We start from the raw sequence: 14,363 nt of genomic DNA on the forward strand, positions 1-14,363 counted from the left end.
AGTCCTTCTCCACCTGATCTTTCCAACGCAGAGAAGGCCTTCCTCTTTCTCTGCTACCACCAGCTGGTACCGCATCGAATACTTTCAAAGCCGTAGCGTTTGTATCCATTCGGACGACATGACCCAGCTAACGAAGCCGCTGGATCTTTATTCGCTGCGCTATGTCTATGTCGTCGTAAAGCTCATACAGCTCATCGTTCCATCGGCTGCGATATTCGCCGTTGCCAACGTGCAAAGGTCCAAAAATCGTACGCAGAATCCCTCTCTCGAACACTCCAAGCGTCGCTTCATCGGATGTTGTCATCGTCCACGCTTCTGCGCCATACGTTAGGACGGGCATGATGAGAGTCTTGTAGAGTGTTAGTTTTGTTCGACGAGAGAGGACTTTACTGCTCAATTGCCTACTTAGTCCAAAGTAGCACTTATTGGCAAGAGAGATTCTACGTTGGATTTCAAGGCTGACATTGTTAACGGTGTTAATGCTGGTTCCTAAATGCACGAAGTCTTTTAAAACCTCAAAATTATAACTGTCAACAGTGACGTGGGTGCCGATACGCGAGTGCGCCGACTGTTTGTTTGAAGACAGGAGGTACTTCGTTTTGTTCCCGTTCACCACCAAACCCATTCGCTTTGACTCTTTATCCAGTTTGGAGAAGGCAGAACTAACAGCGCGGTTGTTAAGGCCGATGATGTCAATATCATCGGCATACGCACGCAATTGTACGCTCTTATAAAAAATTGTGCCTGAGCGATTAAGTTCTGCGGCTCGTACGATGCTCTCCAACATTAGGTTAAAGAAGTCACACGACAGCGAGTCACCCTGTCTGAAACCTCGTTTGGTATCAAACGGCTCGGAGAGGTCCTTCCCAATTCTGACGGCGCTGCTGGTGTTGAGCAACGTCATCTTACATAGCCGTATTAGTTTTGCGGGGATACCGAATTCAGACATAGCGGCATACAGGTAACTCCTTTCCGTACTGTCGAATGCAGCTTTGAAGTCGACGAAAAGATGGTGTGTGTCGATTCTCCTTTCATGGGTCTTTTCCAAGATTTGGCGTATTGTGAATATTTGGTCGATGGTAGACTTTCCAGGTCTGAAGCCACACTGATAAGGTCCAATCAGTTGGTTGACGGTGGGCTTCAGCCTTTCACACAATACGCTCGCTAAAACCTTATAGGCGATATTTAGAAGACTAATCCCTCGGTAATTGGCACAAATTGCAGGATCACCCTTCTTATGGATTGGGCAGAGCACACTTAAATTCCAATCGGCAGGCATGCTTTCATCCGACCATATTCTGCATAGGAGCTGATGCATGCACCTTACCAGCTCCTCGCCGTCATGTTTGAATAGCTTAGCCGGCAGTCCGTCGGCGCCCGCGGCTTTGTTGTTCTTTAGCCGTGATATTACTATTCTCACCTCGTCATGGTCGGGTAACGGAACGACAATTCCGTCGTCAACGATTGGGGTATCGGGATCTTCACATTCTCTATGACATGCGCAGCTGTCGCCGTTTAACAGGTTCGAGAAGTGTTCTCTCCATAATTTAAGATTGCTCTGTACGTCAGTCACCAGATCGCCGTCTTTGTTCTTACAGGACAACGCCCCGGTCTTAAAACTTTCTGTAAGCCGCCGAACTTTCTGATAGAATTTTCGGGCGTTGTTCCTATTGGCCAGCATCTCAAGCTCCTCGCACTCACGTATTTCGGCCTCTCGTTTTTTCTTTCGGATAATACGTCTCTCTTCCTTTTTCAGCTCTCTGTAGCGATCCCACATGGCTCGCGTTGCGCCCGATCGCAGCGTGGCTCTATAGGCGGCATATTTTCTTTCTGCGGCAGCATGACACTCCTCGTCGTACCAATTGTTTTTTCGGGCTCGCCGGAATCCGATTTCTTCTTCGGCGGCGGTACGTAGGGAACGAGAAATGTTGCTCCATTGCTCGCGTATGCCGATTTGTTGGGCAGTGCTTTCGGAGAGCAGGAGTGAGAGTCGAGTGGCGAATCTTCTGGCTGTCTGTTGTGATTGCAGCTTTTCGATGTCGAACATTCTTTGCGTAGGTAGATGCACGTTTTTTGCTGCACAGAGGCGGGTGCGCAGTTTGGCTGCAACAAGGTAATGATCCGAGTCGATGTTGGGTCCTCGGATCGTACGTACATCTAATACACTAGAAGCGTGTCTTCCATCTATCACAACATGATCGATCTGGTTTCGCGTTTTTCGATCAGGAGACAGCCAGGTAGCTTGGTGTATTTTTTTATGCTGGAATCTGGTGCTGCAGACTACCATGTTTCGGGCCCCGGCGAAGTCGATCAGCCTCTGTCCGTTACCGGATGTTTCGTTGTGCAGGCTGAATTTTCCGACTGTGGGACCAAAAATTCCCTAATTGCCCACCCTGGCGTTGAAGTCGCCAAGCACGATTTTTATGTCGTGGCGGGGGCAGCGCTCATAGGAATGTTCCAGGCGCTCATAGAAGGAATCTTTGGTCGCATCGTCCTTCTCTTCCGTCGGGGCGTGGGCGCAAATTAGCGATATTTAAAAAAAACGGGCTTTAATGAGGATTATTGCGAAACGCTCGTCCACCGGAGTGAACGACAGTACTTGGCGACGAAGTCTCTCTCCCACAAAAAATCCGACACCGAATTTGCGCTCCTTTACATGGCAGCTGTAGTAGACGTCGCAAGGTGCTATGGTTTTCTTACCTTGCCCCGTCCATCGCATCTCTTGGATGGCAGTGATGTCAGCCTTTACTCTCACGAGGACATCAACCAGCCGGGCAGAGGCACCTTCCCCATTAAGGGACCGGACATTCCAGGTGCATGCCCTCAAATCAAAATCCTTATTTCGTTTGCAGGGGTCGTCATCAGTAAAGGTAGTTCTCATCCGAGGCTTGTTAATTCTTTTCATTGGGGGGGATTTTTAAGTGGCGGGTCCCAAACCCAGCGCACAACCAGCTATCCTGGAATGCTTCGCCTTCTCAGGTTAGCTCACTCCCGAACGGGTGTTCGGAAGCTACCCAGAGGATACGTCGGCTAATCTCGGCCGTTGTGAGCTGCTTGAACCATATGTAGAAGAATCGTCCTGGCCACTCCCAAGTGAATGGCGATCAGTAACTTTCCCCACTTGCGTGGACTTCTACACATGGAACCATCCTCCAACATAACATTAAATTTAAAAAAAAATATAAATAATAGCCGCATACACTTCTGTTAGGTGTTTGGCCGAGCTCCTCCTCCTATTTGTGTGGTGCGTCTTGGTGTTGTTCCACAAATGGAGGGACCTACAGTTTCAAGCCGACTCCGAACGGCAGATATTTTTATGAGGAGCTTTTTCATAGCAGAAATACACTCGGAGGTTTGTCATTGCCTGCCGAGGGGCGACCGCTATTAGAAAAATATTTTTATTAATTTTGCTTTCACCGAGATTCGAACCAACGATCTCTCAGTGAATCCCGAATGGTGATCACGCACCAACCCATTCGGCTACGGCGGCCGCCGGATAACATTAAATTATATACGTTTTGTTTCATCTTGAAAACCTAACCTCTAAAAAAAAACACCCTTTATATCTGTCGTTCGAAGTGGGCTTAAACTGTAGGTCCCTCCATTTGTGCGACAGCAGCAAGACACACTCCTCAAATAGGAGGAGAAGCTCGGCCAAACACCTAAAAATGGTGTAAACGCTAATTATATATGTGTGGTATAAACGCCAATTATATATATACTCGTATATGTATATAATTTGGATATGTCTGTACATTTTACTTCTAATCTTTATTGAAAATATTGTAGTTATAAAATATTGACAATTCATTTAAAAAGGTTATGTCGCATTGCAATTACCATCACAGAGTAGACTCCGAGATACCTTTTACTCAAATATGAACGAGACGGTATCAATAAAACGGTCCGCGGATGACATATGGCAAAAATAAATTTTTTGTTTTTTGGTAGGACTGTTATAATCTTACATGGCGAATTTCAGCGTGATATGTCACATAGTTTGTTTTCTGCGCTACTGTAAACAAGTCAAGCTCGAGTGTGTTCTTCGAATTTAACAATGGAAATTCAAAGAATTTGTTTAAAATTTTGTTATTCCAACAAAATTTCGGCCTCAGACGCCTTAAAAGTGTTGCCGACAACCTATGGAGACTCTGCTCTATCGCGTGCACGTGTTTTCCAGTGGTACAAATCGTTCAAAGAGGGCCGTACATCGGTTGAAAACTTGCCTCATGAACTTCGTCCAGCAACATCAGTAAACGACGAAAACATCGGAAAAGTAAAGGAAATAGTGCTTGAAAATCGCACAAATCGCAAATTCGGTTAACGCTGAATATTATTTAGACGTTTTAAAGCATTTGCGCGAGAACATTCGTCTTAAAAGGAAGGAATTGTGGGACAACAAGTCATGGTTCTTGCATCACGATAATGCACCAGCTCACACATCACGTCTTGTTCGCGATTATTTGAACAAAAATAATGTTAATATCGTTCCGCAAGCACCGTATTCGCCTGATATGGCTCCATGTGACTTTTCCTGTTTCCCAAGCTCAAGTTTCCGCTCCGTGGAAAACATTTTGAGACAATTGAAGTCATAAAAGAGAATTCGAAGAACACACTCGAGCTTGACTTGTTTACAGTAGCACAGAAAACAAACTATGTGACATATCACGCTGAAATTCGCCATGTAAGCTTATAACAGTCTTACCAAAAAATAAAAAATTTATTTTTGCCATATGTTCTCCGCGGACCGTTTTATTGATACCGTCTCGTTCATATTTGAGCAGAAGTTATACGTAAAACTGGACGTATTGGTTAATCATTTAACGAAAGCCATGAATATTTCTGTAAAAGCCGGGAGCCCGGTTGTACGCCTTAGAGGAAAGACAAAACCACCTTGGTGGACAAAAGAAATAACATCATTACGAAAATCCAATAGTACTCTATTCAACTTGGCCAAGGCCATAAGAAGGTCGGAAGACTGGTTAGCCTACAAAACTGACTTAAAAACTTAAAAAAAAAAATAGTTAATGGGCTATTAGCACTTTTGTTTCATATAAATCACCGGGACTAGATGGTACTTATACGGCTGAGTTTCAGCAATCACGGATTGTAATCTCTCCGTTCTTTACCGTCATTGTTAGAACATGCATGAATAGCGGCTACATTTCGCTAAATTGGAGAGAGATGAAAGTCTCCTTCCTACCCAAGACAGACAGGTCCTCACACCCTAAAGACTTCAGACCTATCAGTCTTACGTCTTTCCTCCTCAAAATCTGGAAAGGATTGTTGATGGGTATCTATGGGGCGTCATTCCAATCAGCAGGTTCTCCCCGGCACAACACGCCTACATGAGAGGCAAATCTACAGAAACTGCTTTACACTCGATTGCCGGGTTAGTGGAAAGGAGCCTGGCAGAAAAAGAGTTTGCTTTGGTAGCTTTTGTAGACATTAAAGGAGCCGTTAACAACATTAATACAAGCGTCATAATGCGTGCTCTAGAAGATTTTGGAGTCGAATCTAATGTTGCTACTCTGATCGGGACCATTCTTGTCAGAAGCAAAGTAACTGCAAGATTACGCAACACAATAATAAGCAGACAGGTCTGCAGAGATACTCTTCAGGGAGGGGTCCTCTCATCCGGGTTTTGGCAGTGAACTCCTTGCTGCTTACCCTAAAGAGAGAGAGATTGCCACGTCACAGCCTACGTTGATGATTTGGCAATCGCGGTTAAAGACAAGTATCCTAGCACGCTCGTGGGTATTCTGCGGTCTAACATGGCCACGCTTAGTAATATAACTGGACAGATAATAGGGGACTCGGAATAAACCCCGATATAACTGAACTAGTTCTCTTTACAAGGAAACATAGACTGCCCATAATCTTTTTTGTTTGTTTTTTTTTTTTTGTGGAGGAGGGGAAGCATCAAAAGCCTTTGGCCGAAGCCGTGGTGTGGGACTTTAACCCAACTAAACCCCCCTCATGTCCTACGGTATGTCCTCCTGGAACTTCACTGTTAAGTAGTACGTCAGCAGGCCGTTGTGAGTATATTATTACTCAATCGTCTGTTATTGTCATTCTGTTCTGTATATTGTGTTACGGAAGGTTCTTCATGATATTTACGGCCACTACACATGTAATTTTCCAGTTTTCTTCGCTTTCGCTCATATGTGGGATAAGATTTGTCTCACTTATGTTTTCGTCAAACGCTTCCTCAAGCATATTTCGCTCATCAATGAACCGTTGGCATTGGAATAAGATATGCCTCGCCATTTCTTCTTCTTCGGGGCATTGCGGGCAGTACGGGTCGTTCTCAAGATGAACCTGTGTAGGTATGCTTTGAAGCAACCGTGTCCAGTCAGCAACTGTGTGCTACAAAAACCATTTCTCCGTGTTTTTGCTCAATCCACCTCGCAATGTTTCGAATCAGTTCAAAGGTCCACCTACCTTTCTCGGATTGCTCCCATCGCCATTCTTCAATTGTTCGCAGCCTTTTTTATTTTTTAGCCACGTTCGACGGTTTCTGCCCAATGATATTATGTAACCTATACATCTCAACCGTGAGAAGGTCGATAGGCACCATTCCCGTTATCACATGGATTGCGTAATCTGAGACAGTGCGATAGGCACTGGCTACTCGCAGGGCGCCAAGTCTGTATGTGGCTCGTATGTGTTGGAGGTACGATGGCTTCGTGTTTGCCCAGATTGGTGCTGCGTACAGAATCACTGAGCTTGTGACTGTTAACAGGAGTCTCCGTATATTTGCGCGAGGTCTGCGAATATTACGCATTAGTCTAGTCAACGCGTTATTTATTCTTACGGCTTTTTCACTGACTGACTGTAAATGATGCTTAAAGGTAATTTTCGAGTCACTCCCAGATATTTGATATATGGCTGCGACCTTAGGTCGTGGTCAGCTACCGTAATCACTAACTCTTCACGTACCCGTCGTGTTGTCAGTAACACGACTTCAGTTTTTTGAGCTGCAAGTTCTAAATTTACGTTTTTAAGCCAACTTCTAATTCTTACAATTGCATAGGTGCATAACGCTTGCATAACGCTTGCAACACGTCCAGATGCTTTCCCACTACCACCAACGCTATGTCGTTTGCGTATCCAATGAGGGTAGCATCTTCAGGAAGTTCAAGCTTGAGGATACCGTCATACATAGCTTTCAAAAGTGTTGGGTCAAGCACCGAGCCTTGTGGGACACCGCCAGTTACTTTATATGTGCCTATTCCGTTGTCAGTATCATAAAGCAAGAGCCTGTTTTCAAAGTAGCTTGATATAATTTTTGCAGGTATTTCGGCACCGCGAATTCTCTCAGTACACTCATAATCGGGGGCCAGCTTGCGGAGTTCAACGCATTTTTTATGTCTAAGGTAACAACAGCACAATATTTCTTCGTGCCACCTTTCCATTTCTTGCCACTAGTGGCTTGACGAGCAATACTCATTACAGCTTGTATTGCGTCCACCGTTGAACGACGTTTTCTGAAGCCGCATTGGTTTGGGGACAACCCTGTTGGTTTCTCTACAAACTCTTGCATTCTGTTCTATGTGTTGCATTCTAGTATATTGCCGAGTGTCTCTAGCATACAGAGTGGACGGTATGACGATGGATGGTCCGGCGGCTTTCCTGGTTTGGGTAGCAGTACCAACCTCTGTTTCTTCCACACTCTTGGAAAAACGCCTTCGTTGAGACATGTGTTGCACAATTTAGCAAAAATCTCGGGTGTTGATTTAATTGCTGCTTTCACAGCTACATTTGGCAAGCCATCTAAGCCCGGAGCTTTGTTATCCGCAATGCGCTGTACTGTGGAAAGCACTTCTTGTGTAGTGACTTCTGGGATATTAGCCGCCATCACCCATTGTGTCTGTTGGGGATTTGACTCCACCTGATATGGAAATAATGTGGAAACCACTACTCGCAATAAGGCTGGGCACGTTGGCTGTAGTCCTTTTGGATTTTTAATATTTATTTCTCAGTACAACGTTATATCCCATTCCCCAGGGGTGGACGTTCACGCTGTCGGAAAGCTCTTTAAAAGAGCGATTTTTGCTAGCCTGTATAGCGTTTTTAATCGCAGCTTTACAGGTTTTATGTGTACCACGAGCTTGATTCAGCTTTCTGCGCACCCGATTGCAGTCTCCTCTTATTTTTGCGATGTGACTATTCTACCAATATACTGCTTTTTTGTGTGGCCTCCCCGATAACCTAGGCATGGTCTCGTCGCAGGCCTTGCTGAGACAGTTGCTTATGACCGCCGTCATGCCTTCTGCTTTCATTTCCTCAACGCTATCTAGAGTTAGGCAAGCGTTCCAACTTCGGGATCAAAATATTGTCACTTCCACCCTGTTTGCTGTGCTCTTTGAGGGCGAAAGTCACTCTTTTCTACACCCATTAGTATATCGATGGTTATTGCCTTATGATCGCTGTACGTATAGATGTAGCTTACCGTCCATGTTGCGTTGCGCGCTATAGTACTATGGGCGAAGGCAAGATCCACTATTGAGCATCCTCTTTCGGTTTGGAAAGTGAATTTACCAGGCACATTGAGCAATTCCAAGTCAAATGGTGTCAAGCTTTCCAACAGCACTCTGCCCCGTCTGTTAGTACGCATACATCCCCAGATAGTAGACCAGACATTGAAATCGCCAGTTATAAGTACTGGATGCTTGCCACGTGCCTCAAATGCCAAGGCTGTCAGCATTCGTTTATATTCTTCTGCGGTGAAGCTCGGTGGAGCATAACAACTGAAGAAATAGATGTCTTTCGTCTTAACCCATGTAAAGCCGTGTTTAGCAGTCATAATTATGCTCTGTGGTTTAATGTGTCCCATTGTCCAAATCGCCGACTTGTTTGAACCATCCGACGTCCTGGAGTAACAATCAATGTTTTTGTATTGCTCGGATATAAGTGCAATATCTATTTTGTGCTCTTGCATGGTCTGCTCCAAGAGTTCTTGGGCAGTTTGACAGTGGTTGAGATTAAGCTGTAAAACCCTCATTGGATGGCTTCTCTTCGCGCCTTTTTAGCTAACGAACATTTGTAGCTCCCAGCTGCATGGTTCCCCTTGCACAGTGCACATTGTTCAGGATTTTTTCACGTAGGTGCTTTATGGCCTTCCTGACCTCATTTTCGACAGAGTCCCGATCTGTCTACCTATTTGCTCCTTGCACTTTTGAGCGACATGATCGTAACCCCAGCACTTGAAGCAACGCTTAATATTGCATTGGGCATGAAGCGCGTCACCCAATTCTTCTGCAGTGGTGACTTCATCCAGATCTCTGCACTGTACTGTTACAGCGTGAGTTTTAACCGTCACTTTTGCTGCGGTTTTCAGAACATCTTCAATCGCTGTTTGATATTCTGATGTTTTTCCGTGCGGTGCTCCTTTAAGCTCTATGTCAATTCCTGTTTAGCTGTTCTGCGGATTGCTTTAACATCTTCTCCGAGAGTCTTGAGAGAGTCCGATGCTTTTACCTTACGCAGAATGTCAGCATACGTAGCATTTTCAAACTTGGATATAATTATAGCATGACGCCTTGTTCTCACCGATTTAGACGGCTTCTTTTCTTGATTTGACAACCGTCCAGCCGGCACTTTGGTTTTTAATTGGTGCCTGTACTGGTTTTGTCTGATGAATCCCTGCCGTTGCACACCTTTTTTTTACCGCAGGCGATAATGCGTTCACGACCTGGTTGCCAGTTCCTTGCGTGCTGGAAGTGTTTCTTGTTCTCGTCCCTTTAACCGATTGTGTAATGATACCAGAACATTCTTTTCTAATAGTGCTAAAGTGTGAGGTTTTTGACGTATTTTGTTTTTTTTTTGAGTTGTCTGTTGTTTCTTACACTCTTCCATCGCCATAACAGCTTCGGTGTGCCTCTTTTTTATAAGTGAACCGATCTTTTTTATTTCGTGATGCACATTGTGACGGCCTTTGTAGTACGCCAGGAGAAAGTCAATAGGTTCTTCTAGACTCATCATTTTTACTTGTAGTGCCTTCTTCTTTTCAGTTGCACTTTTTCCTTCTCTAGCGGGTTTTCCGATGCAGCACCCACCCACTGGTCTTTGTTTTTTGCTCCGTCTGAGCCTCCTACGCGCCGTGTTGTTGGCGTTATCACGCTGCTTTGGGGCGTTATGTCTTCGGCCTTTACTAGTTCTCTGGCAATGCATTTTACTAACGGCGTGCTGCATGGCTCCGGTTGCACTTGGGGCGTCCCTTTCATTTCCTCAGCAGTAGCTATTAGAGGATTGCTACGCACCGATTGTGCCTCCTCCGGGGATCTCCAAATTACCGAGCTCCTCCTAAAGGATTCGATGTCACCTCCTGTTATTATTTCTTCGTTTTTGTTTGTAGGTTTAAAATGTTTTTCCATGCTGTAAGGGTCCCAACTCACGACCGCTATCTCCGCTAGAATACGTAGCTTCCGTAAGTTCCATGATTATCTATGAGTTCAGGGAGGCCATGCAAGGGTTGACACTGCCCTTTATGGGGTACAGTGTTCAGAGCCAAACTTCAGACCGGAACTAATGGGGAGTCATCTCAACCCAACCTACGTGGCCACCAAAGGTGGCAACAGGCATTGAACGTATCGTGAGACTTGCCAAGTTTTAGTAGGACGGAGAGGCAGCGAACCCTTCTGTGAGCCGTTTCAGTTGGATTCCACTCCACATACTAAGATAACAGAGATTCAATACCCCAGCCCAATCGCAATCTGCTTCAATTCCAGTATGCCGCAATCAGGATCTTACTGGAGTCAATCCTGATGGCTCGCAAGCCACTCCACATCATTAAAAAGACTGCCGCTCCTAACATGGAGAACAGATGCTGACCAGGTAGCCGCCCACTGTGGGTCAGTCGCTCCTGGATTTTTCTCTTGTTCATCATGCGGTGATGGGGACACTTTTTCTTTTTTTTCCTCTTTTCTTTTTTATTGAGGGCGGTGTCGAATCGCCTTTAACACAGAGACCTCAACGAGATAGCATTTTATACGCGCGTTCTCTTATGCCGCGCTCTCTGTTTTTGACGCTTAGTGTAGGAGCAGACTCTGAGGGGTTCTGTCCCTCGTGGTACTGAGATTAAGTCTTGATCAGACCTTGCACCCGAGGACACTACCAGTTAAGCTCCCCTACTCAGGGATTGGTCACCCTGGATTTTAGTCGCCTTTTACGACAGGCATACCTTACCTTGGGCAAATTCTAACTCCTGACCCGCTGGGGCTCCCCGCTGATTGCCAAGGGTGTGGAGATTCCTTTGAAAGACAATGTTAAATACCTAGGACTCATATTACACAGGGAACTTAGGTGGAAATCTAATATTGAGAATAGGGCTCAAAAGGCCCACATAGCATTGCACACATGCAAAAAACGGTTGGAATCAAATGGCGATTAACACCTTGTATCAGACACTGGTTTAAACTTCGGTAGTCCGGCCTGTTTTGCTATATGGAGTGGTGACCATCAATTCAAATAGTCGCGTCAATGAAGGTTTTTTCTCGGAAGTCCTCAAGAACAGCTCCGATTTTGATGATTTAAAAAAAAAATTTTTTTTTTTTATTTAAAATCAGAAATCTATGAAGAGGGGGAAATAATTATTTATATTGTTTAAACAATATGTATCCTTGTCGTTTGGAAAGTTTTTTTCCTGTACAGAAAAAGGTGAAAACTATTGTGTACTGCAATTACATTAGGTATTAAAAATATTTATTACGTAAATTATAATGTCGATACTAATATAACAATAATAATAATTACACCTTTTCATTATTATTTTATATTATATTACATACATTATTTTTTTATACTTGACATCACATTAAAACTCTTATGTATTTATGTTAAAATTATAAATAACACAAAAAAACAAAATCGCACTTTTTGTCTGATGAATGACTTTTGATACTTGATGTTTACTAATTTGACAACGCTGATTCTAAATATACCCTCATTTTTTTGTAACAGCTCTTGTTTACGAGTTATAGCTATCACAAAAAAATCACTATATTTCAGTGTTAATTGACGAATATTTAAACAAATATTAAGTTTTCTTAATATTATTTTTTATGGCATCGTCAAGACGAGTTTGTATAAATGACCGGAATAGTTTTTGTTTTATTTGCGGAGAGTATATGTTTCAAGAAAACCGTTTGAATGTGACACCGTTCGTAAATGAGGCGTACAAAAATTACTTCGGTCACCCAATGGAAATGAAAAATAAGCCTTGGATTCCACAAAAGGTATGCAAAACATGCGTTGAGTTTCTACGTTTGTGGACGAATAAGAAAAGAAATAAATTTAGATACGAAACTGCTATGATCTGGATTGAACCTGTGAACCACCACGACGACTGTTATTTTTGTATGGTAAAAATAACTGGCATTAACCGTAAAAATCGAGGCAAATGGGAATATCCTTCCATACGATCGGCACATAGACGTGTTTTGAGCCCTACGATGTCATCTGAACCTCAACCTGGTGCTTCACAGGAAGAACCTTTACATTTTGAGGCAAAAACAGACAATAGCGATAGTGACTTTGATTGTGACCTGGGAACACCAAAACCATTTAGTAACCACCTCATTAGAGATCTGGGACTGTCAGAGACTGGTTCAGAAATTTTGGCGTCTAGATTAAAAGAAAGAAACTTAGTCACAAAAGAAACTAAAATTTCTTACTATCGCAGAAGAGAACAAACTTTCCTTGAATTTTTTGCTGAAGAAGATGACTTTGTATTTTGTAAAAATGTGCCTGGTTTAATGGCTGCAATGGGATTACAAAATTACGTTTCTAGTGAGTGACGTTTATTTATAGATTCATCAAAACGGAGTTTAAAATGTGTTCTCTTACACAATGGCAACAAATTGGGCTCATTGCCTATTGCACATTCTACTAAAGTAAAAGAAGAATATACAACTATTGCTCTGGTTTTAGACAAAATTAAATATGCGGAACACAATTGCGTCATATGTGTCGATTTAAAAATGGTAAACTTTCTTTTATGTCAACAAGGTGGTTACACAAAGTTTCCCTGTTTTCTTTGCTTATGGGATAGTAGAGCTAAAAACCAACATTGGATTAAAAAAGATTGGCCTGCTCGGGAAGCGTTAGTACCAGGACAACAGAACGTGATAAACCCACCTTTAGTATCAAGGGATCGTATAATTTTACCTCCGTTACATATAAAACTGTGTGGTCATTGCTGGCAGTCTTTGTAGGGGGATCAACGCAAAGGCCTTCGTGGACTTTGTGCCGTAACTGCAAGACTGTCGGAAGTGCGACTATTCCTCCCCGTGGTGGCCACTGGAAACAGGATACCCCAGCACGGTCATGTCTCTGTTGGGGTCCTGGCTAATATAGTCGGGCGGGAAGAGTAAACTTCCATGGGTAAGTATAAATCCCCAATCCAAGGTGGAACAGCATACGCCGAGGGATGCTTGGCTAGAGGGGGATCTAGTCGCTAGTATGCGGACTTGGGGCGCCCTGGCGAGGCCCCATTTCAAAAATGCCTTCCTGCGCTACCGGGGCACTGGCGCAGGTGACCGATATACCCCTTTACTCGTGGGAACAAAAATGAATACCAGCAAACAACAAAAAAAAAAATGGCGGAAGCGGCCAAGAAGGCTTCAACCAAGAGGCTAACAAAAAACCTCAAAAACCAGAGGCGGTCACACCTCAACAGGAAGAGGCCACCAAACCTCAAACTAACAAGGAGGAACGGTCCGCAGTTGAAGGCGTGAGAACTGCCGAGACGACTCCAAACACCGAAGGCGAAGGGCCGAAAACGGAACAGCCAAAGAAGCTCAGTGGTGCGGGCAGGAGAAGACTTGCACACTTCCTAAAAAAAGGGCTAACCAGAGAAGAAGCTTATGCTAAGGCTCTGGAGCCCATGTGCAAACACACAGGAAAACCAACGACGGGGCCGAAACGACTAAGGTCGGTTGAGGACACACCACCCGAAGCAACAGCAAAAAAGCGGCCTAAAGATGATGGTCCGTCCACATCGAAAGACGCAGCTCTAAAGAGCAAAAAGTGGCAGCCCACTGCCACATACAAAGACGTAACAACAGGAGTCAGGTTGGCAGTACTTGCTAGGGACTACCCCAACACGGTACTGACAACCGAACAAATGGACTCCATCCAACAACTCTTGTTAGACAAAATACTGGCGGGGAAAAACATGGCCACAAAACCAGCGTTCTTGGGCACTACTTACAAGGCAGGATACCTCGTCCTGCATTGTAAGGAGAGCACTTCGGCGGAATGGGTCAAGGCGGCCATTTCAAATGCGTCGCCGTGTGAGGGTGCAACACTGTGGGCCACAGAGGAATCCAAAATTCCTCACTCGGATCGCAGTGGGGTAC

This window comes from Anastrepha obliqua, chromosome 6 (assembly GCF_027943255.1).
Source record: "Anastrepha obliqua isolate idAnaObli1 chromosome 6, idAnaObli1_1.0, whole genome shotgun sequence".
NCBI classification, from domain to species: Eukaryota; Metazoa; Arthropoda; class Insecta; order Diptera; family Tephritidae; genus Anastrepha; species Anastrepha obliqua.